This window comes from Schistocerca americana, chromosome 1 (genome assembly GCF_021461395.2).
Source record: "Schistocerca americana isolate TAMUIC-IGC-003095 chromosome 1, iqSchAmer2.1, whole genome shotgun sequence".
NCBI classification, from domain to species: Eukaryota; Metazoa; Arthropoda; class Insecta; order Orthoptera; family Acrididae; genus Schistocerca; species Schistocerca americana.
The window spans coordinates 660,650,281-660,676,554 of record NC_060119.1 but is presented as its reverse complement, the minus strand read 5'-3'; the positions used below and the strand labels follow the sequence as shown (position 1 = coordinate 660,676,554).

Genomic DNA, 26,274 nt, shown 5'->3' with positions numbered 1-26,274 from the left:
AAAGACGAAAGGATGTGGGTTTTAAGGGAGAGGGTAAGGAGTCATTCCAATCCCGGGAGCGGAAAGACTTACCTTAGGGGGAAAAAAGGACAGGTATACACTCGCACACACACGCACACATATCCATCCGCACATACACAGACACAAGCAGACATTTGTAAAAATTAGATATATTTTTCCCACGTGGAATGTTTCCCTCTATTATATAAATACATATTTATATATACCAAACTATGGGATGGCTTCTTTGTGGCCTCTCCTTCTCCCCCACAGCAGGCCCTGTGAGCATGGTAATTATGTCCCTGAAATTGACTGAGTAATGAAACACTGTTCATTTGTGAACATTATTCTACACCTTACAGTACATATAAAGTCACATTTCCATTCTTCAAGTGTATTCTCCTCCAATATGTCCATCTCCTGGAGCATTACACATATTTTTAATCCATTTACAAGGCCACTAGAACCAGACTAGTTATGGCTTACTTAAGTGGTAACCCCCTAATCTTAATATTGAGTTGATGGCACAAAAGTTGTATTCGTTATCACGTAAATTAGCTTGATTAAATTATCACACTTATTTATAAAACACTTCACTCTTCCAAAATATAAATAAAAAACTTATCAATGATATATCAATTCAGGTGAAAACTCCATTCTTGCTAGCAGTGTGATGAAATGTTTTAAAACTTCCACAGACCCTATTTTTCATTCAACCTGCAAGTTAAAAGCACTCGTGTGAAGATTGGTATGTGAACTTAGGACACAGCTATTGGGTGTTCGTACACCATTGGAAATAGGTCCAACTTATGCTCATGGGCACCTGCAAAAAGTTTTTCAGGGAAACATTTTAGTAGAGAGGATGGGTGGGGTGGTGGGGGGTAGACTTTAGAATGTCCATTTTTATTTAAATGACTTGGTGAATTTTGAGACACATCTTGCCATAAGAACTACACTGAACAAGTTACTTTGAGCCCATCAGGAACTATGGTGCACAGTGAGCATAGACTATAAGGAAGGAGAGGCACACAGCAATCCCATTAGTTTTTATTATTCTTGCAGATCTAGAGTTCGGCTATAAATAACCATCTTCGGTGCTAAAATACAAGGAGAATTACAGAATCAAAATTAATTTGCTTTACATAGAACAATAAGTGAACACCATGTTATCCAATAGCAGCAATCCACTCCAGTCAACATACCACTTTCGTTACAGTTCAACAGACTTGCAGCAGTTCATGTCACCAAATGTTCTTACAGGTGTATAGGCAGAAGGACATTGAGGCACTTATTTACCGTAAGTACAACAGCCTTAGTTTACATCATGTAGTACAAGTAAAAGCCTCTATGTTACAAACTAACTACCAGAGTTTTGTTTCAATAGAGTAGTTTAAAGAGCCTTTTTTTTATTTAATATTTAAAATCAAGCATATTACTTTGAAATATTGAAGAAATGCCAAATTACAATGTACCATCTCTTAGTGCTCATGCAATCCATCAAAAGCTATGCAAAGGAGCATTAATAGGTTCACATAACTGTCTTATACAAAATTATTATGCCTGTAAGAACATATGGTGACATGAACTGCTGTAAATCTGTTGAATTGTAACGAAAATGGTACGTTGACTGGAGTGGATTGCTGCTATTGGATAACACAGTGTTTACTTATTGTTCTGTATAAAGAAAATTAATTTTGTTTCTGTAATTTTCCTTGTATTTTAACAATGGAGATGGCTATTTATAGCTGAAATCTAGATTTTCAAGAATAATAAAATTTAATGGGATTGCAACTGATTGCTGTGAGTTTCCTCCTTCCTCACACTGAACAAGTGACACAAAAAACATATCATATCAAAGAGAACTGACGTTTATCCACACAGTGTAGAAATAAAAAACTCAGTATTCCAGATTCCAAAGGGGCAAGGGGCAAAAAGTGCCTCTCTTTTATCTGTCCTTGCAGACACCTGTGGATATACAGTCGCAGCATTACTATGTATGAAACTCTTGAGACATATTGGAGTCTAAAGCAGTAAAATCATTCAAGTTTTTGGTAATCCATATGCTTTAAGCCATGTTTCTTTTATTTCAAATTTTGATGATCTCAAACACTACAGATTTGCTTTATAGAAGATATCAATAAGTGAATGTAAATTGTCAGTACTAAGTTAAGCTTTGACCTCACATGTTGTCCCCACATTGAGGAGGGATGTAAGAGGGAGATCTGTTCTGTCCACTATACAATGATGCCACCTCAGGCATGCATGCATGCAGATAATCAATAGCTATGGTATAGCTTACACACAGAAGTAACAACGTTATGTGAAAGAATATCATAGAGTTGGTCATTTTCTGATATACTCACTACACTATTTATTTTTCAATTGACACAAACAATAGAAGTTTAACATACTAGTGTAGTGCTACAGCTGTTAGATTACTAACATTGACAGCAGTCATAAGCATAAGACAGTTAACATGAAGTGTACTGACATGTGCTGATAACAGGTAAGGGACGAAGCTCAACTTAGCATTGCAACTTGTAATCATTGTACCATTTCTCTCACTGCTGCCAAACTTTGCAATCTAACAGTCATTATAATTGTTCAATGGACAAAATTTGATATCCTATTGATTACAACAACAGTTTCCATATTTTAACAAGAGAAAACGTAAATCCACTAAAAACTAAAAAGAAAAGTCTTCAAGGCTCTGTGCAAGGGGCTTTGGACCCCTATCATCACACCCTTTCTACTTGCTCCTATTGGTGGCGGTACTGGTAGTCCATGGGAGTTATCTGACTCAGTAACTGATAGAACATGAAAACCAAACTGCCTTATAAACTGTCATTTCTCATTATATGAAAATAAATTATATTTTATACAATTTCATATTACACTGAAGGCTAATTAGATGGAAGCTTTAATTCACCAAAATAATGTCACTGCAAATAAAAGGTCATTCTGATTTTCAGTAATGTTCATAATACTGGGCACTGTTTTGAAAAATAAACCAAAATCAAAATCTTGGATCACATAATATGAGTTCATCTGTAACTTAACTACATACATACACTGCAAATCACTGTGATGGGCATGGAAGTGGGTAAATACCTTAAGTACCAGAGTTCAAAGTGCTCCTGATCAGCAGTGAAGCTCACACAATGCAATGTACAGAAAGCATGTTGAAACCTGAAATTGATAGCAGTGACATGTTGGGGAAAATTTAAGTGTATATTAAAAGAATAGGGTAATGAGGAATGGAGATGGTGTACTTTTCACAGCAGGCAGGAAAGTTGGATCCACAAAGACAGAAATTGAAGCTACATATGAGGTTATTTGGGGAAGACTCAGTATCAGAGGTGGACGTAAAATGGTAATTGGATGCTTCTGCAGTCCACCAGACTCATTTCTTGATATAAACAAAAACTTAGATGAAGTCTCAGTCCACTTGTACATAAGTTCCCCAGACATATTATAATCATCAGTGGAGACTTTAATCGCCCAATAATCAATTGGGAAAATTAAGTTTTGTTACTGGTGAGGGTGATAAAACATCCTGCAAAGTATTAGTATGTGATGACTGTCGACCAAGTCATGTGTAATATCTTTGTTTTGGCAAGCTCTTTGCGGCAGTCTGTGGCTACATGCAAAAGAGTAGACACGTGGATAGAGACTCAAGAATGTACATAACTGTATATGTGTGCTTCCGAGTAATAAAATAGTGCTTATTACATGTGGTATAGTGTGCATCATTGGATTCGGCAATCCTACAACACTAATGTCCATACTGGTGACCCCAAATTTTGTTTGTGAGTGCTACAATGAACTCTTCATACCATCAAACAGCACACAATGGATCGCTTACCACCCGCTACACCACACACATGCCAACTAAGTTTCCCAATGGACGCTTTGGCATGGTTTTCCAATTATCCACCTCATGTTCACAATAGGTCGATGCAGTTCCCAAACACACCTACTAGCTGTACTCAACAGGACACTGCTTCTGCATTCCCACAGCCACATGTGGAGGCATCAGGTACAAACAATAACTTTCCATTATCATGCATGAGTCAGCAGTTGTGTGACAGTGTTCCATACCAACAGAATGTTTTTCACGTGCAAAACTTTGAATGCGAATGTTTTACATTGAATATGAAGTTTCCACATGTTCCGAGTGCCCAACAACGGCCGCCACAATGTGCTCAAACCACAGTGACTATGTTTACGGTTTTCTCAAGTGCCAGTGTGGACTTTCCACCTGAATCAGTGGTGGGACAAATCGAGCCGGATGCTCAAGATGGAAAATTTCATGTTTGTCCTGGAACTGCAATGCCGCCGTCGGAGGAAGCTACAAACAAGACCCCCTCCACTGCCACTTCGACCTCAGCCAGCATGATGGGTGACACCATCCCAGTTGGTGTTATTTCCATTTCTGCTTTGGCGATGCAGATGAGAAATCTCGTTCTCCATGCGCATTCCCAAACTAATAATGCAACCCAGTTCAGGCGCTACAGGCCATGTTGCGTCGCACAGACTACTATCACTTAATACTTCTTCACCTCACACGCCAGGACACTTGTACATAAAAAAGACGCAGTGTCTTGCCTTTCATTTCTAGACGACATGGGGGCCGAGGTTAGTGTGATACCTTTGTCTGCAGGTATTAAATTCGAGCGGCAGCCTTGCCCCCCCCCCCCCCCCCACCCCCCCTCGCTTTGAGCCACCAACAATTCCCTGATCCAATCTCATGGAATAACTAATTTAAGCCTTAAACTGCAGGACATTAATACCCCCTTATTTTGCTTTCATTATTGTGGAGGTGGATGAACCCTTGGTCAGGGTAGATTTTCTCTTAGCCCATGCACTGTCACCCGACATATAACGAGGTACACTAACCTTTAACTCGATAGACCATACCACTGGTTCAGGTATCTCTTCCCTGTCATCCTAGAGCACCACTCTATTGTGTGAGCTAGTTGAAACCGTTGTTGCAGTGCTCTTTCTTAGATCACATAACGACGAACTTCAGGACAGCAATGAAGCCCTTCTCTTACACATCGCTGACATGCAAGCCAAGCTCAAGGACGCTCGTAAGCAGGTCACCCAGCTGTCATACACAGCCATGCCACCAACCCCCGCACTGCTTCCTTGCACCTGCCACCGACGCCACGTGACGTTTTTACTGTTGGACAGAAGCTGTGCCCACGACACTACCAAGTACCCCACCGAGCTCTATGACAAGGACTACCAGTGGGTCACTGCCACTGCTGCTGACCCACCGGTCTGGGACACGCTAGCATGTGCATTACAGTTTAGTCATACTGCATCGGGTGCGAGTCCTTCATCCCCATCGGTGTTCGTGATCAACAATGGTACTGTCCACAGAATCAATACCACAGAAGGCCCACCAGTATGGGCAAAGACTAGGTGTTTAAATCCAGAAAAACTTAAACACACCAAAGCTATTAATCAGGAACTTTTAGATAGTAAGACTATTCGCCCTTCTTCTAGTAGTTGGTCATCACCCATTCACTTGGTGCCCAAGAAAGATGACACTCTCTGCCTCTACGGTGACTATTGGGCGCTTAACAGCAGAACAATTCTAGATAATTATCTCATCACAAATATTCAAGACTTTGCTTCCCAACTGCATGGGGCACAAATTTTTCAGTGTAATCGACTATCACAAGGCATATCACCAACTGCCATTGGCACCGGAGGAAGTTGAAAAAACTGCTATCATCACCCCGTTCGGGTTGTTCAAGTGTATGTTCATGCCGTTCGGCGTTAAAAATGCTGCACAGACATGGCAATGGTTCATCGACCCATTGGTTGGAAAACTGGACTTTGAATATGCCGACCTGGATGACTTGTTAACTTTTTCTTCCTCCCTTGAGGAATGTGAACTACATTTAAATACAGTGTTCCAACTATTAAAAACAGACGGTGTTGCAGTGAACAATGCTAAACGACTCTGCTGCACTAGTGTCACTTTTATGGAGCACAGTGTTTCTGCTGACGGCATCCGCCACCTACCCAAACGGGTCGAGGCCATTAGTACGGTGCCTTTGCCCAAAGATTTTCAGGGCCTCCGCCACTTCCTTGGAACAATAAATTACTATTGCAAACACAACCCCCACGCCACCGACATACAAGCCCCACTGACAGATGCTCTCGCAGGAAAAAACACTTCAGGGTCTCAGGTGGTCATGTGGACTCCAAATATGCATTGCACATTTGATAACCTAAAGTCAGCCTTACCGACGGTCGTTACGCTCGCTCACCACATTCCTGATGCTTCCATCTCGCTTACTACAGATGTGAGTGATACAGGAGTGGGGGTGTTACTTCAGCAATCCATGGGTTCTGTTATACAGCTGCTTCCCAATGTAAATGGTCAATTTTCGACCGGGAACTGTTAGCTATTTACGCCACTATCAAATATTTCCAGGACAATATCGAGGGTCACCATCTAGTGGTATTTACTGACCACAATCCATTGGTATATGCTTTCTGTAACCCAGGCAAGGACTCATCCCCGAGATGTTTTCGGCAAATGGACCTCAAATGTCAGTTTATGAATGACATATGTTACGTCAGAGGGGCAGACAATGTCGTCACCAATTTTCTATCTCGTGTGTCAGGTTTTTCTTCACAACTGGACCTCAGTGAACTCCCTAAATTGCAGACAGAGGATACTGAACTCACCGCATTGTGCTCCGATGTTAAAACAGGACTCAAACTAGAGTTACGGACACTTCTTGGTTTTTCATCACCCATCTGGTGCAACATTTCAACAGGACACATATGTCCGGTGATTCCTGCACCTCTCCGACGGAACATTTTTAATAGTATCCATTACTTGGCACACCCTGTCATTTGTGCTACCACATGTCTCATATCTGAATGTTTTTTTTGGCCCGGGGTGATAAAACAATGTCGCAGTTGTGCGTGAGCATGTGTGGCTTGTCAGTGCACAAAAGTAGGACGTCACACACAGCCCCCTATGGGTCCGTTCGATGTGGCAAAAAGAAGATTCCAGCTCATACACATTGATATCATCGGGTCCTTATGCCCCTCTGGCCCCTTCCATTACATACTGTCCACCATAGATAGGTTTTCCCTCTGGTTAGAGGTAATTCTTCTCACTACTATCACAGCTGATACAGTGGCCTTATTAATGTGGATTTCGCGATTCGGCTGCCCATTTCTATCACTACTAACCAGGACTGCCAGTTTGAGTCTGCCCTCTTCCAACAGATTTGTGAACTGTGAGGGGTGAAATGATTTAGGACTACAGTGTACCACCCCCAGAGCAATGGGCCTGTCGAACGCTGGTACTGAACGCTTAAAGCTTCCCTGGTGTGTCACAGAGGTGAGTGGGCCAGTGCCTTACCATGGGTAATGTTAGGCATTCAGGCCTCATACAAAGAGGACCTTGGCACATCCCTGGCAGAAGTACTGTACGGAAAAGCCCTCACACTCCCAGAAGTGTTAGTGGAGTCTTCACTTCCTTCAGATCAGATCTGCGACTCAACATTCGTTGGACATGTTAAGGAGTTAATCGCTAACATTCGCATGCCTCCACCTCGACCGCACTTGTTCCCTCCTGTATTTCTGCATAAGAACTTGGTGTCGTGCATTCATGTCATGGTGTGCGATGACACTGTCCAACCAGCACTCAGACCTCCATACTCGGGCCTGCACAGAGTCATATCACAATGTACCAACACGTTCAAAGTGCTCATTAATGGCACACCTCAAACGGTATTTGTCTGCCACCTCAAACTGGCGTGGTCTCTGGGAGAACTGCCCGATACCCCACCCAGTCAGCCCTGACCCCATGCTACACCCGCCTCACACAAGGTATCTACCGGCAGTTCGCAGATGAGTGACGCCCTTTCCTGCACTTGTGACATTACCCACTCCCATTCTTGTGACAGTGCTACAGGTGCTTGTGACATTCCCATACAGAGTGATGCATGTGATGACTCCCCCTCCTACAGGCAACCCCCTGCCTCTCCTTGGTTAGGATTCAGTGACGTATCAGGGGCCAGCCTCGAAACGTGTGATGTCGCCACCGATGACTTGCGTGGAGATTCTGTCAACCCATACATGGAAGTGGTAGTGAATGTCAATACAGAGTTTATTTGCAGCTCTAAAGTGTTTTTTGTTATGCAGCCAGATGTGTGTATCTTCTACGAACGAGCCAGCTCCCCCAATGACTACTTAACCCACATTCATCTTCTCCAGTCTGTCCCCTTGCCTATTGATACTGACCCATCAACGTGAAAAGTACTATGTACCGCAACAGGCATTCAGGTCCACTACCCTGACTCCTCACAACCCACCATCAGCTCCCCCAGATCCCTTGACTTCTGTATGAAGGTTCACCCGGTCAGGCAGGACCATCCGCCCCCCTCGCTGGCTCAAAGACTTCAGTTACTAATGCAACGTAATTTAAGGTATGGTTTCAGTTTAACTATCCTTTCCCTCCCCCCTGGGTGTTTTCTTTACATGTATGCCCCAATATTTATGTTTTGTGCTCCTCACTCTAAGGGGGAGGGGGGTGGGGGCTAATGTGGTGACTATCAATCAAGTCGCATGTAATATCTTTGTTTTGGCAAGCTCTTTGTGGCAGTCTGTGGCCGTGTGCGAAAAAGTACACACATGGACAGAGATTCAAGAATATATATAATTGTACATGTGAGCTTCCGAGTAATAAAATAGTGGTTATTACATGTGGTATAGTGTGCATCATTGGATTCGGCAATCCTACAACACTAATATCCATAAGTAAATGCCTAAATGTATTGGATATAATGGCAAAATAGACACAATTGTGGCAAGAATGATCACCAAAGTAACAAACAACAGTGGTGTTCAGGTCTTTGTTTCATGGTTGCAAAGAAGTGTATTGTTGTATGATGTTCAGCTACCACACTACAGATATCGCCATAACAGTTCTCCAGTGTATTGTATCCAGCAGAAGTTTCACAGATGCACTTCCATCATCTGTGCCCTTTATTCTTGTATCACCATGTTGGAAGGGAGTGTAGTGGCAAGACAGGAATCACACTATGCTGACATGCAACTATGACTCTGCGATAGATTATCGCAAATAAGAGCTAATGCTGCTAAAAATTGTGTTATCCTAACTGAAACCAGTTACCAAAAGTTAGTCAACAATACAAAAAAAGGCTAAGATGACCACGAAGAAGGAAGCATGGGACTACTGGCTGCTAAAACACTATGATGTAATAACAGTTGAGAAAAAAACTAAGTTGACTGTACTGTTAAAGAAGCTGTAAGTGCTACTCAGTTTTACATCATGGACTCTGAGTTATTTGACATTCTCGATAAGGCTCATTTGGCTATTGGTCACAGAGGATGGGACAGAATGTTGAAAGAACTTTCACCCAAGTATAAGAATATTACCCACCATGATACTTAGCTGTACATTTACCTTTGTGAGCCTTACCAGAAGAAACAAAAAGATGTTAAAAGAGGCCTTGTGATAAAGCCAATGGTATTTTCAGAATTCAGTTCCCATTGTCAGGTCAATCTCAATGAATTTCAGTCCCATCCTCAAAGAGAGTACAAGTTTATAATGGTCTACCAAGGTCATCTCACTAAGTTTGTGGTTCTCAGGGCTCTGAAATCAAAGAGAGTGGAAGAAGTAGCCTACAATATCATCAACATATTTAGACTGATTGGTGCTCCAACGATTCTACAGTCCAGTAATAGCAGAGAATTTACAAACAGTGTAGCAATCAGCCTAAAGGAGTATTGGCCCACCTTGAAGATCATCCTTGGTAAGCCACGCCACTCACAAAGCCAGAGAATCATTGAAAGAGCAAACAGAACACTGAAAATATGCTTTATATTTGAATGCAAGATGAAAAAAACTAGCTGCTTGAGTGACAAACATCCCTGCCTGGTGATGTTTTACAAGATGTAGAGACTGAGGAAGAGCTGGAAAAAATAATAAAGAACATACCAACAACACAATAGCAGAAAGCAAGATGAGATGAATGTATACAAGAGACACAGCTCCTGCAGGAGACATAGATGAAAATGCAATCCATGAGGGAGAAAACCAAAACAGTGATGAAGCGATAGTTATCAAAAAGCTTTCCATTTCTGTGGGTACTTAAAGTCCTTCTTTCTGATATCTGTTGCATCTGCTTGAAAGAGACCAGCAGTGCTCATACATGTCATGAGTGTGGCCAAAACTTTCATGCCATTTGTGGACATTCTCCTAAAGATGACAATGGTGAGAAACTACAGTGTTATGTATTTTGTGCTGTGTTTACTTCAATGTTGAGAAAGCTATCCAAAGTAAAATGGAATCGAAACAGAACCTTGAGATTCAGGCCCAAAAATGTAAAGGCATTCAGACAAAAAAATTCCTCCTATGCCTTTGGGTGCCATTGTTCATGTTCCAATTCCTGACATCACCAGAGGGTGGGGTGGCACACAATCTATTGTTATGAACATGACAGAAGATAGATTTCACTGACTTGGAATTACAGAAGTAATCTTGAAGCAGCTCTACACAAAATCAGAATACATCATATGTCCAAAGAAAATAATGAGAACTTAAGTCATTCCTGACCATGAAATACCTTTCTGATCTTCTCAGTTCACAGAAAGTGGCCAAGGATTCATCAGATGTTGTGTGGTAGGAAATGCCAAAATATGAGGTGACTTTGTGTCCCCATTCTTCTTCAAGTTGTGAAATGTACGTACAAGATCAAACTGCTAAAATGTAAAGTGTTTTTTGTAAAGAAGATAAGTGTGTACTTACTGTAACAAATACTTTAATCTCAGTTCTGGTTTCATTATTTTCCTGTAAGAATATCCCTTGCTTTATTTCGCAATTTTGTTCTTTCAGTTTCAATTACATATTAATTAATAAGGCTCCTCATATTGTGCCCCACCCCCTTTTACCACTTTGTGCAAATGGTTTTGGTCATTCTGTATAACGCCAAGGAATAGTATTAGAACGCCCAGGAGAAGTAGGTAACATTTTCGCAAAAAACTTATATTTCACTGTTTCCCTAAAACCATCCGGCACTCTATACATTACCTAGGCATGCTATAGAATACCAGGGTTTCACACAATGCTGGTAACATGTATATTATGTTTGAGATATTTTTGAACTGTAGTACAATATCTTCATAAACTAAACAGGATTGATTTCCTCTTAAGTCAACTACTTTTAATTGACACAGTAGGCAAGCAATGTTACAATGTATCTTCTGCATGTATCTAAACAGTACATAAACATAATGTGATAATATCACAACTTTCTATTACATGGAATCATACTCTTCATTTAATACTGCCTACTCTGCAACATTACACTAGGCTGAATTACACAAGTATTACATAAGCAGTCTCTTTTAAATTGACTGTATTTTTCCAGTATTCTACCAACAATGCAAGTTCTTCCATTTGGATTAATTACATGTGGACCTATATGATTATATTTCATACTCTTATTAGTCATTGTAGCCAGGTATTTGTATGAGTTGACTGATTTCACTGGTGACCTATTGATGTTGGTGTCTTTCAGTTTTCATTATCTTGCATTTTGTGATGTGCACGATTTTAGGTTTCTGTATGTGTAATGCAAATTGCTGTTGTATGCTTCCCCTTGAAATCTTATCAAGATCTGCCTGGATATTTTTGCAGACAGCAATTGATTGTAGATTACTGTATTGGGTTGGTGCATAAGTTCAAAGTGCTGACATTCCAGGTGTTATGAGTTTATTTGTCCATTGTCATTGTTTTGTTTGTAGTTCACTGTTGTTATTTCAGTTAACATATTGTCATTTTGTCATTGGAGATAGCAAGAAGAGCTTTGGATGCTAGAAAATAGAGTGCCAAGTGGAGAAATTGGAACATTTCTGATATAGTCTTCTGTTTGAAGTCAATAATAGGCTGGCAGTAGAGGCATTTGCTCCATGTATTGAGACAATGCCATTGGACAGAGCAAGGCAAGAAAATAGTTTTCTCAGTTTAAAGAGGATCGTTTGGCATTAGTGACTCTCCATGTTCAGGAATATCTTCATCTTTGGGATTTGATGAAGATCGTTTACATGTGCTAATCCACAATTATCCATGTCAGTGTACTCAAGAACTGGTAAATGTGATGAAGTGTGATCATTCCACAGTCATTCAACAGGGAAGGTTAAAAAAATCAGGAATGTGAGTACTGCATGGTCTAAACCAAAATCACAAAAATCAGCAGCTGGTCATATGTGCATCTCTGCTTGCTCACCATCAATTGGCTCATGACCAACACCGACCATTCCTATCCACCTAGTGATGAGAAATGGTGTCTTTATGCTGACATAACATGAGCCCAAACAATGCAGCAACTTCTCAAACATAGACCTGTCCCACATCCTCAAAAGATAATGTCATATGTCTGTTGGAAGAGTGATGGTGTGGTGTACTATGAATTGCTTCCCCAAGATGTAACCATCACTGCTGACGTTTTTTATCAACAACTGTGCCATCTTGCAGACACAATCGAAGATTAATGACCAGGAATACTGCATGAAATGATGCTACTCCATGATAATGCCCACTTGCATTCTGCTAGAGTTCTGTTAGGAGTTGGGTTGGGAAGTCATTCCACTTGTATCTCATTCACCTGATCTTGCACCCTCAGGTTTTCACTTTTCCACACCCTATTGCAAAACCTTCAGGCAACTTCCTTTCTGAATGAAAATGCACTGCAGACATTGATGAGTTCTTTGCCTCAAAACCAAGTGATTTCTATAGTTGCGGAATTGGAAAGTTACCCCAGTGTTAGCAGACTGTTATAAATAGTGAAGGAGAATATATTATTTCTGACTAAAATCTTTGTAACATGTATCTGTTGTGTTTATTAAACTTCTGGAAAAATGCTATGAACTTATTCAACGACCTAATATTATAAGCCCAAAGTCTTAGTGTACTATTACTATTGTTTGCCAGCAATATGAACATCAAGTGCCCCAATACCCTTCCCTAGCACACATCTTTAATTACTTCTAATACTTCAACTACTGTGATGACTCTCCATTGAAGACAACATTCTGTGTCTTCCCTACCAGGAAACTGATAATCCAGTTGTAAGGTAACAGGGGATAATATGGAACTCTTTCAAGTAATTTAAAATTTAAAGCACGGCAGCAGAGATAATATGCTGGGCAAAATAGACCGGAAAATATTTGTTTGTGTTTTGATGGACGTTGTAGTTCCATTGGATAGTGTTTTGGTTTTCTTTTAATTGCAACGAACTATATAAGTGTGGTGATAATTTGTAAAATTATATAATGTATTTAGATTTAAGTATTTAAATATTATAAAATACTGTAAACGAATTGTGGCCATGTTTAGCAATTATTTTGACTACTGTGGTGTCATGTGACCCAACTCAGGACTGTGGATGTGAGCGGGAAAATTGGGGTCTTTTGTCGTTGGCCGTTGTGGTGGCGAGTTTGGAGCGGCAAAGTGCTGCGAGTGCAAGCATGGACGCCAGGGTATGCGAAGGAACAAAGTGAAAGTGTGTGGGTGTGAGACAAACAGTGTACGAATTGCACGGATTATTATTTGTGAACTTAAAAATGCATGGCCACAACGTTAAAGTGTTTCTTTTGAATAAATAAGTTTCAATCTGAACGTGTATAGTTCAATTCACTGCTCTTCAAAAGCCAGCCAATATCAGACTCAATAATAGGGGCACAAATGCAACTGTTTACTACCAACCCCTTTGCAGATGAGCCACGTGAAAAATAGGTAGTAAACGAGCCCGAGTTCAGTTGCACAGTCACAAAAGTCTACTTGATACCCCAAATGAAAGTACTTCTGTTAATAAGCATTGCTGTGGTTCGGAGCCAAATGCTTCATTAGACATTAGAATCTTGTTTAGTTTTAGTAATTTCAGCCATTCTTAAATATCTCTGTCTGTATTTCTCATCTGCGCAGTAATGTGAGACTGGAATGAGGCCAGCTCTTACGTAGCTTCTATTGTAAGGGAAGATTTCAATACAAAGTTCAACATTTCTGCTTTTACTTCGCTACCCTCTATTTTGGTTCTTTGCCATGCATGAGCAACTGGACTCTAATATTGATGCCACTGACAGCTTTGCTTATGACCAGAATTTCTTTGGGTTTTATGAGAGATATTTCGATAAGGTTCTGCTATGTTTCATTCAGCATCACTACCTATGGCCTGATGGTCTGGTTTGCATCTATTACACAGAATTCACCATTTCTTTAGAGTGATTGTATATCATTGAGCCTCCCATAATGAATTTTCTCATAGCTACATATCTATACAGTGCTTGGTTAACTATTCTTTTAAACTTGAGTCTCAATTCCTCTGTGTGTTCCTTCCCAGAGGTAAGCATTTTGAGTTCCTCTTTGAGATATGACATGACTGTCTATTTATCAGGCAAGATAATCTTTATCTCATATATCTACTGTAAATTTTATATAATCTCGGTGTTTATCTGGCCACATTTTTATTCTCCTTTGAGTTTTGGCAACCACTGTTGCAACGACTGCCTCATGTTCACTGATACCAATTTCAATATGGGCATCCCAAAAGAGGTCATGTCTATTTGATGCCATTGGGACTCATATATTTCCATCACAGGTTGGCGTCTGATCTATCTGTTCCAAGCAGTATTCAGAGAAATTGTTTAGTACTACTTCATAGGATAACTTGTCACATGCACTACATAAAAGATTATAAATGTCCCAATCAACTGTTAGATGATTAAAGTCTACTACAGTCAAATCAGTATGATTGGGAAATGTGTCTATTAGTGAGCTGAGAATTTCTCTACCTTTTTGGTTGTCTCTGGAATTTATGCCCGTCCTTCAATTTGATATTGTCCAAATAATTTTGTATGCAGCTCCAATTTTTAATTTTGGTCCATCTACTTCTTGGCTACTGTAATAAATACAAACCTTCATTTCCCATTAGCCTATTTTTCCGATACACAGGGCATTCAAAAAGAAAGTGTTGAACACTTTGAGAGGTGGTAGAACTCAACGAAACAAGAAAAATAATTCCAATAAACACGGTTCTGGAAATGCATACTTTCCGAGATAAAAAGTATTTATAGAAAGGGCTTCGGGACGCATGGTTGTGGATGTTAGCACAATCGTTGCATTGGCGCTCTATCAAATGTAACAGCAGGGTATTATGATGTCTTACTCACAGGTGGTCTGCCGTCATCTGTGTGGTTCAAGTCATGTTGTAGGCTACGTTAGTTTTTGTCATCTTTGTGTGCCTTATTGCACAGTACTGTCAACCCTGCATATGTATCATAGTGTTTAACCTTCTTCAAAATGCAGAGTCACGTATGTGTTTACTGTTATTGCACTGTTTGTATGTACAAATGATGTAGTACATTTACATTTTCTCTCTTGCATCACTTGTTAGGAATGGAAGCCTACTACTTGACAAGTGAAATGACGGATATGATATTCTGCTAAGGTTCAGCAGATGGACATAGCCTGTGAACCCTTTCCCTTTTCACTGAAACACATACACTGCACAGAGTGCCCTGTGATAAGCTGTTTGGTAGACTTTTCCTGTGTCTGAGGCACCAGTTATCCTCGCACCTCAGAAGACTAACAGTGGAAGGCCCTGCACAATCTGCGTGCCCGACATGGAGGAGCGTTTGCTTTGCTTCAGTGGAAGAAACTCCTGGGACCAGTGTGCGACAATTAGCAACAGCAGAAGACTTTGCTCACTCTCTTATCTGGCGTAGTGGGGGTACTTCATGAACCGTTGCTGTACCCATATCATCCACAGTGAGTTCAGGCTCTAAGGCTACAGGATCATCATGACAGATGGTGATTCTGTCAATGGCAGTTGCAGAAGTGGGCTGCAGATCCACTGTTCACATCCAAGATTTTATTTACCAATGAGGCAGGGTTCACAAGACATGGTGATGTGATTTTCCATGACCAACATGTATGGGCAGATGTAAATCCCCAAGCAATTAAAAAAAGAGGGCATCAACACTGATTCTCAATCAACATATGGGCAGGTATACTTGGTGATAGATTAATAGGGCCATACGTGCTATCACAAAGGTTAACTGGGGTGCATTATATGGAATTTCTCATTATGTACTGCCTACCTTACTGGAGGGTGTGCCACTACAGCAATGAATAAAAATGTGGTTCATGAGTGATGGCACTTTGTCAAAATGTGTGTGAACACATGTTTAGCATAAATCCCACTTGTGCACTGATGACTTGTAAGCTTGTCATGGGCAGCAGTGGGGAAAGTTCTTTGTTTTGAGTATCTGGCTTGCTGTTGTTCTTTTGCAAAAAAGCTATTGGCCCAGGATACAAAAATTGTTTAGAATTAATTTTAATACCTTCAGCTGCTGACGGGCATTGATATATACCAACAGGGACAGGTGAAAATGTGTGCCCCGACTGGGACTCGAACCCAGGATCTCCTGCTTTCATGGCAGACGCTCTATCCATCTGAGCCAACCGAGGACACAGATGAATAGCGCAACTGCAGGGACTATCTTGTGCACACCTCCCGCGAGACCCACATTCTCACCTTGTATGTCCACACACTACACTCATTACTCGTGGAAGACATTCTTACCAAGTCCCGTAAGAGTTCAGGGAATATGTGTGCATCCACACAGAAGAAGAAGGTCATGGCCGGTATTGCCAGAACTATATACTTATATGGATATGATGTCTGTTCTTTCGCACATGTCCGAAAGAACAGACACCATATCCATATAAGTATATGGGAAAATTGTTGTCCCCCTGCGATGGAAGAAAATGTTGGCTTATAAGCAATGCTCAGCAAATCTCAGAAGTCTATGTTATTAAACATAACTAGTTCCTGAGCTCTTCATTGTCTATGGTATTTAGGACAGGATCAATTCATGAGTGGTTGCTGACCACCACTAACTATACAGGGTGTTAAAAAAGTGTCAAATACTCTAGAGATGGCAGTACTCACTGATACAAGAAAAATAAGTCCAATAAACATAGATCCAGAAATGCATTCTTTCTGAGATAAGTCCAGTAAACATGGGTCTGGAAATGCATACTTTCTGAGATAAGTCCAATAAACATGGGTCTGGAAATGCATACTTTCTGTGACAACCACTTGTTTACAGGATGTGTTCAATGTGCCATCCACTCATGGCAGTGCACCTCTCTGCCCCATGGCATAAGGAATGATGAACCCTTTGAAGTATATCCTGTTATTGTTGTTGTTCCTGCTGGCACACATTGAAAACACTACTCTGTAGTGTCCACATATTGTTGATTGGTGTGGTGTAGACCAATTCCTTCAAGTGTTCCCCTAACCAAAAGTCTAGGGGTTTGAGGTCTGGGGAACAAGCAGGCCATGTGGATGAGCCTCTTCAGACAAACATTGCTTGCTGACCTTACTGGCAACAAGTGTAAGTAAGCGAAAACTTTAAGGTACAAGAGTGGTTTCAGTATCGAAACCTGCTATATGCCATGCAACGTGCAGTGATCCATATATGTCAGAATCCCTATGTGCCTGGTGTTCACAGGGTAACAACGTTGTAAGTACCAAATCAATGACATCATCTCGTTCACAATGAACTAATCGATAAGATAATAAATGTTATAGACATTTTTGTTCAAAATAAGCAATGAAACAATACTATTAATGATAATGATAGCAGGATTCTCTCCCATCCTAAATTATGAAACCTATAAAAGTATTGCAGTGGAATGCAAGATCAGCTAATTTCATCAGAGGAAGCTTCCAAGCTCATTGTCAGCCTGATATAGTCCTCTTATGTGAAACAAGGTTCAAGTCTCATCAGCCTGTTCACTTTGAAAATTATTTCATAATAAAGGAGGAGCATATTGATGGGGAACGTGACATCACTGTATTAGTAAAAAATGTGCTACTGTGTAAAACATTCCCACTCAATGCAAGAAGCAGTGAAATCAAATTAGTTGATGTGCAAATATAAGATGCTCACAAAACCTTTTCAGTCGTCTTTGTTTATAAATCTCCCCAATATAGAATCATGGAAGATGACTTGAAACTTCTAGTAAACTAGCTATGGCCTCTATTTATGGTAGGTGGTCACCTGTATTCCCATCATGGTGCATTGGAAGGAGATGTGACTGACAGGAATGGCAAGGCTTTGATGGATGTTGTTGAAGACAAAAAATAACCTAGTGATAGTCAATGATGGAGCTCCCACTATGGTGTCTACTCCCTTCCATGCTTTGTACCCCTTGTTTCACAGAACTTTCTAACTGACACATTAAAACTGAGTCAATGGGGTCAGATCATCACCAAATAGAATTCTTCATTGACATAAATGTTGATACTAAACAAATATTTTATGCAAATAGTAAGCACAAAATTGGAGAAGCAGACTGAGACAAATATAGGGGTGCAGTTCGAAGAAACCTTGAAACTACACAGAGTAACTTACAGGAAAAAAATGCTTACCAAATTTTAAAAAATTCTATAGAAGCCACAGCAGATGTCAACATTCCTAAGAAAAAACATTTACTATTATAAAGCAACATTCCTCTCCTTCATGGAATCCAGAATGCCCTAGAGATTTAGCAAAATGCCATCATACTCTAAATTTCTGAAAAAAAAAATCAAAAAAATAAACTGGATGTAATTTTGTTCTTCACTCAGTAAAGCAACCAGTTTTTCGAGCATTTGGTATAAAACAAAGGCTTTTAGGCATCTTCCATCAACTCTTCCTACTACAACTTCTTGGATAGAGGGATTTATTGATACACTCGCACCTCCAGTAATCACATTCCACCATTATGCACTTCCAGTTGAAGATGACTATCATCATATCTTGCTTCATCCTTTTCCTAAAAAAGAACTAAATGACGCTATTAAAACATTGTGTGATAGTTGTCCTGGTATTGATTCCAAACTGTTGTGCTTCAAGAATTTCAGAGTTAATTCTAGAACCACTCAGCCTTCCACCATTTTGAACACCTGATATTTTAGAGGTGAGTGGGAGAAACGAATACACTCTACTGTGCATCACCTATTTGTATGTGCAGGTCAAAAAACAGTTATGAGAAAAAGATGGACCCGGCGGCCAAACAGTGGCAGACAAGTACCTACTGTATGATCCACAGTTTCCGTGTATGGGTAGAGAAGAACAAAAAAAGGTTTATGTAGTATTTTGTGCTCTCTAGTGTCTGTGTTGATTGTAAAAAGACTAATGATCAACTGAATATAGATTTCTATGTACATTCACGTATTGGACTCGCTTGAGACTAGAGACTTTTAATTTACTTCATGTCTTGGCTGTGAACGAAGCAAGACACTTGTATGATGTTTATAAATTATTTGGTTATCAAACCAATGATATTTGAATATGTGTAAATGAGTCTAATGTTTAAGAACTAAGTTAGCTTGCAGAAGTTGTTGTTGTGAAAGTTGAAAATATAAAGTGATTGAACTGAAAAGTATTCTGAGTGCCCAAATTATTTCAAGGATAGAGAAGTAGTTTGATAAAATCCTTTAACCAGCTATAGTCTTCAGAGAAGAAGCTTTTGGGAGATCGATGTAGCTGATTACCCATAGAAGAGGATCGGCTACACACAAAGTGCAAGTTACCTGACTTGAGAGACGTTTGAGCCTTGCAACCCAATGCCACACTGTCCCTTGTAATCCGAACAACATTAGAATACATTATCCTATACTTGAGAATCTGCTCTTGGAAATAAAATATTTTCTATTGGTCATTTTTAACCATTATTGTATGAAAGAGGGCCTATTGGAAACTTGGAAGATGCAGTTTATAGTTCCAGTTCTGAAAAAAGGGAAAGATCCAAATGCCTCCTCTTAACTATTAACCAGTTCATTGTCGTCTTGTGTAGCAAAGACACTGGAACGAATGGTCAAAATGAGATTGGAATGGTGGCTTGAAAAGTGTAATTTAATGCCTCCGAGTCAATACAGATTTAGAAAAATCTAAGGGACAATTGACAATCTATATTCACTTGCTATGGACATCACTTCAGTCTTTCATATGAAAAAAATTGTCATTGCCACTTTCCTTGATGTTGAGGGAGCTTATGATAATGCGCAGATATCAGTTCCCTTGAACAAGCTGGTGGATCTTGGTATTCCTTTGAGGATGGTATATGGCATCAGTTGTCTGGTCACTCAAAGAACAATCTATATCAAATTTAAAGGAAACATGTTCGGTCTGTTTCATGTTGCTCAGGGCTTGTGCCAGGGTGCAGCTTTAAGCCCTCTCTTGTATTCTCTGTGTACCTATGATTTAGAAAGAATAATCACTCTCCCAACAAAAATTTTACAATATGCAGACAATGTTTGGGTTTATTCAACTGCAGACTCATACATTCAGGCTAAAACAGAGTTACTCACTGCTATAGAAAACATTGATGAATGGCTGTCTATCAATGGGTTGGTGGTCCCGGCTGAAAGACTGGTAGTTGTACCCTTTTATAAATTGAACATCGCTTGCGCCATTGATCACAATACATGCAGAAAGTATACTTTCCAGATAAAATCTCATGATTGATTGCTCAGTGTGATATTTGAAGCTTGGCTCAGCTGGATGCCTCACATACATCTATTGTTGATAATTTGCTCTCTCATTCGTGTGTGGTGGTGAAGACATCAAAGTATTCTACTCGTGCTGTATCAAGGGATTATTCTATGTGGACTGGACCATAGTTGCATGCCATATCACAATTTGCCTAAGATTTACCGCTCCAAATTATATACTCTTCAGTTCAGAGCCATTTGGACCTGCCTTGGGGCCATGTGTTTGATGCCTACAAATGCTCTTTTGCTGGAGGCAGGAAAGATGCCCTTAAGCATTAGATGCCAAATGCTGCCAGATAAAGTTTTCATTCAAGGAATGGCCTTCATGGAAAGTCCTGTCTATAAGAGTAGAGACCACATTTACCAATTACGGAATGTCTCCAACTAAAATTATGGACTTCTGCACTCTTGGTATTCAGTCATACATTTCATGAAATATTCTTCACATTTGCCTTTGTTTGAATATGATCTTGACACTCTCAGCTTCCATATTCGTCTATTATTATAACATAACAACCTCGCTGGGTGTGAATGGAAATTTCAGATTTAACTGTCTCACTAAAACTCAATGGCTCAGTTACATCTGTATATATACTGATGGACCCAGAATTCCACAAGAGGAGTATACTGGAGGTGCTTTTCCATGCCCTCAGATCCAAATCAGTAGGGCCTACAAACTGCCTAAAAATGCTTCAATTTTTATGGTGGAGACTGTGGTAATTTTGGAAACAATTAAGTTGTTTATCTTTTACTTCCTTCTTGAAGATATTAGTTGTGTCCAACTCCTAGAGTGTTCTTAACAGTATTCACCTCTGAAGATGGAATGAAACTCCCTGTTGCTATAGTTTGGATGTGGTACTGGAATATATATGCTGTAAACAGAGTGTACAGACAATCACTGTGCTCTGGGTCCAGTCCCATACTGGCATCCACTATAATGAGGAAGTTGACACCTAAGTGAAACAAGCTGCAAGTGCAGGAACTGTTCTTAATTACCATAGACAGAGTACTTACGTGAAGTCAAGAACCACAGAAAACAGCAATGACAAGAGATGTTGAATGTGTCCCCAAAAATGAAAGGTGGACATTATGTGACATTACAACCTCAAATTACCACAATACCATGGTTTATGAGAACACATTTGGACCAATCTATTATTTTCACCATCACTTGACTACATTTTAACCATGCCTCATTTCCTTTACATTTGTATAGAATCAACATTTATGATTCCCCTACATATGAGTGTGATTCCAAGTCAGAAGCTGATGTAAACCATATTTTGTTTCTGTATTCCAAATCTCATGGTGAATGATCGAAATTTCTAAGGACTTTGATGAACATTGCTTACCTTCTCCATCTATCACCTTTTTTACTTTTGGTTTCTAAAGACATTTGTCTGCATCTTTATGATCTCTAAGATTCATATTTTCATTTATCTGCATTAGTTATTATTAAATGTAAGAAGTAGTGTGAATTGTGGGCATAAATATCTCTAATTTACTTATCAGTCTATTTGTTGAACATTTGTTGTGATAAAAGCTTGAGATTTCCATTCTGTAAATATGTGTTTTTTATTTTCTCAGTATAATTATGTATTCTGTGTAAACATGCATTCTCAATGGCTAAACAGAGTACTAATTGTGGAGGTCAAACAAAACAAAACAAAATAAAAGATGCTGCATCTGCAGCTTGGTGCCAATACAGTGCCACTCATGTGTGACGCCACTTCTGGTGTTTGATGCCATTGTGATGTCAGCCGTGTGTGCCATCATGTAGATGCTGCCTCTGCTGCTCAGTGACTTTTCCCATGTCAACTTCTGTACCAGCAATGTACTATGTAGTCATTGTCTGCTACTGCTGTTACTAACAATTGCTATTATGCTTATTGCCCCACTAAATACGCTATTACTACTGCTGCTTTTCCCATTGCTGCACTATACAGAAACTTGCGAGCCCCCTCTGGGACAATCAATCTCGAAATAACAAAAGAATGAAATTGCAGTCCAATCATGGATCAGACCCCAATTACAATGTTTTCACCAATTCCCAGGGTGTGGGCAGTGTATGGCCATTAACTTCGAATGTGGCTTGCTAACATCAATAGGGGATGGCCGTACACCATCAGTCTTTAGCCTAACAACACAATATAATAATGTTAATACCAAAGCCTCCCCCCCATGAACCATGGACCTTGCCGTTGGTGGGGAGGCTCGCGTGCCTCAATGATACAGATAGCCGTACCATAGGTACAACCACAACGGAGGGGTATCTGTTGAGAGGCCACACAAACGTGTGGTTCCTGAAGAGGGGCAGCAGCCTTTTCAGTAGTTGTAGGGGCAACAGTCTGGGGAAAAAGAAGAAGAAGAAGAAGAAGAAGAAGAAGAAGAAATGAGGGAGGAGCTGTCAGCCATTTTTAAAAACAACTACAAAATATGTTTCAAACAGTGGTAGTGGTAGAACTGGTGAGACAAATGTATTATTTGTAATGTAGAGTATTTTGAAGGGGATAAGTTTTTCTTTTTTTCCAGGTGGGGGGGGGGGGGGGGGGGTGGGGCGGGGGGTGTACCTCATCATATACTAAAGCTATGTTGAGGATATTGTTCATTCTTCAGTTACAGAGTTTTATCGCGAGTAAAATTCTGTACATTTTAAAAATTAGTTATACTTGTGGACAGTTAAGCTATACAGTTTCAGTTATGAACCATCTTGTTTCTTGAAGTAGAAGTTGTTTTTCCCAAGGAACATACCATATTTTCACATGAATATTGAGTTTCTTAAATTTTTCCCTGTCTGTAAAATGGAAATTTGTGTTAGTTCCAATAGCTTCTGTTTCAGACTGTTTTAAACCTGTAACCGGTTCTTAATAATACTTCTTAATTTGATTTCACTTACTGATTACTTGTGTGTATAAGAGTAATAACGTAACAGACAGGTGACTAAATACAGTACTGACAAGATTATCTCAATTGCAAAAAAATTAATTTCAATAGAAAATTTGTTTCCAGATACATACCCACATTGTACATTGGAAGGTGTTTTATGTTTGGAAAAAAACTTTAATTTTCCTGTGTACTTTTTGTAATTTCAGTAGACAACTGCAGCACATATGAAGTGTGCAAAGTGTTACAATGTACAACAGTCATCCCAACCTCGGCAACTAGTAACACTTCTGATTCTTTTTGTTGGGCATTTTGCTGTTGTCTTTTTAAATTGAATTTTTTAAAACCTTTTGCTCTACTTGTTACATTGTTTTTCCCTGCCTCTGGATACCAAAAATTGTGGTCTGTTTGTGTTGCTGCTTTTCCTGGGGCCAGACCTGCTTCAGCAGCTGTCAAACAATCTACTGCTAATGTTAGATCTGCTGTGTCTGATACCAATGATTATTCTGCTCTTGCTTCATTTTCCACTTCTGCTTCTGGTGCTACCGTACTGATGGTGCTACTAGTGATTGTGATGCTTCACATGCTGATGATGATGATGCAACTTCTTGCTCATGAGGTGTAGCTGGTGATGCTTGTTCCTCACATGCTGTTGATGCATCCTTCTTTTCTTTTGTAATAAGTAGTACACCTTTTGTAATGAGCAGTACACATGTTACAGATTGTGTAATTTTTATATGGGTGTTCTCTACTGCTGTTTTTCTCAACAGGACAGTTTCTTTGATCACCACTTTCTTGCCTAGGTAGTGTCTATATATTCCATATCTAGTAAAGTGCTCTATGTCAGAACAGTTGCTTTAGTGAGTGTTGTAATGACACAAAAAATTGCTATAAATCATCCTGAATTTTTGGTTTCTTGCTGTTATATCTCTATTTACACAAGAGTTTTATATTAAATCATGTCTGTGGAGTATGCTTACAACAAAAACTTTTGCTAGTGATACTTTCAGGGTTCTGCACCAAGGCTACTTTCATTCTAATTCACATCATTTCCCCCTGTGATTATGACACAGCTTACACCATTTTTACTGCACTTTCACAGCTTTCTGGCGCTCCATGTATTGGAGCTCTAGGGTTTGAAATGCCAGTCACTTCATACTCTGACTGCATTTCAGGCTTGATCATGGCTAGTCCTGTACCATGAGTCACATGATGTAACTTACCAAACGAAAGCATTGGTATGTTGATAGACACACAAACAAACACAAACACACACACAAAATTCGAGCTTTCACAACCCACGGTTGCTTCATCAGGAAAGAGGGAAGGAGATGGAAAGACAAAAGGATGTGGCTTTTAAGGGAGAGGGTAAGGAGTCATTCCAATCCCGGGAGTGGAAAGACTTACCTTAGGGGAAAAAAGGACAGGTATACACCCGCACACACACGCACACATATCCATCCGCACATATACAGACACAAGCAGATATATGTAAAGGCAAAGAGTTTAGGCAGAGATGTCAGTCGAGGCGGAAGTACAGAGGCAAAGATGATGTTGAATGACAGGTGAGGTATGAGCGGTGGCAACTTGAAATTAGCGGAGGTTGAGGCCTGTTGGGTAACGGGAAGAGAGGATATATTGAAGGGCAAGTTCCCATCTTCAGAGTTCTGATAGGTTGGTGTCAGTGGGAAGTACCCAGATAACCCGAACAGTGTAACACTGTGCCAAGATGTGCTGGACGTGCTCCAAGGCATGTTTAGCCACAGGGTGATCCTCATTACCAACAAACACTGTCTGCCTGTGTCCATTCATGTGAATGGACAGTTTGTTGCTGGTCATTCCCACATAGAAAGCTTCACAGTGTAGCCAGGTCAGTTGGTAAATCACGTGGGTGCTTTCACATGTGGCTCTGCCTTTGATTGTGTACACCTTCCAGGTTACAGGACTGGAGTAGGTGGTGGTGGGAGGGTGCATGCATGGAACAGGTTTTACACCGGTGGCAGTTACAAGGGTAGGAGCCAGAGGGTAGGGAAGATGGTTTGGTGATTTCTTAGGGATGAACCAAGAGGTTACGAAGGTTAGGTGGACGGCGGAAAGACACTCTTGGTGGAGTGGGGAGGATTTCATGAAGGATGGATCTCATTTTAGGGCAGGATTTGAGAAAGTCGTATCCCTTCTGGAGAGCCTCATTCAGAGTCTGATCCAGTCCCGGAAAGTATCCTGTCACAAGTGGGGCACTTTTGGGGTTTTTCTGTGGGAGGTTCTTGGTTTGAGGGGATGAGGAAGTGGCTCTGGTTATTTGCTTCTGTACCAGGTCGGGAGGGTAGCTGCGGGCTGCGAAAGCTGTTTTCAGGTTGTTGGTGTAATGGTTCAGGGATTCAGGATTAGAGCAGATTCGTTTGCCACGAAGACCTAGGCTGTAGGGAAGGGACCGTTTGATATGGAATGGGTGGCAGCTGTCATAATGGAGGTACTGTTGCTTGTTGGTGGGTTTGATGTGGATGGATGTGTGAAGCTGGCCATTGGATAGATGGAGGTCAACGTCAAGGAAAGTGGCATGGGATTTGGAGTAGGACCAAGTGAATCTGATGGAACGAAAGGAGTTGAGGTTGGAGAGGAAATTCTGGAGCTCTTCTTCACTGTGAGTCCAGATCATGAAGATGTCATCAATAAATCTGTAACAAACTTTGGGTTGGCAGGCCTGGGTAACCAAGAAGGCTTCCTCTAAGCGATCCATAAATAGGTTGGTGTACGAGGGGGCCATCCTGGTACCCATGGC

At 40.3% G+C, this 26,274-nt stretch overlaps 1 protein-coding gene and 1 non-coding gene across 2 annotated transcripts in view; one reads left to right on the top strand and one right to left on the bottom strand.

The window, feature by feature from the left end:
• The window catches only part of LOC124544630 (retinoid-inducible serine carboxypeptidase-like), a 173,192-nt gene that overhangs the window by 36,973 nt on the left and 109,945 nt on the right, over positions 1–26,274 (top strand). The gene's annotated exons all lie outside the window — the stretch shown is intronic.
• Positions 16,461–16,535, bottom strand: Trnas-uga. The gene has a single exon. It is a non-coding gene; the product is annotated as a tRNA-Ser (tRNA).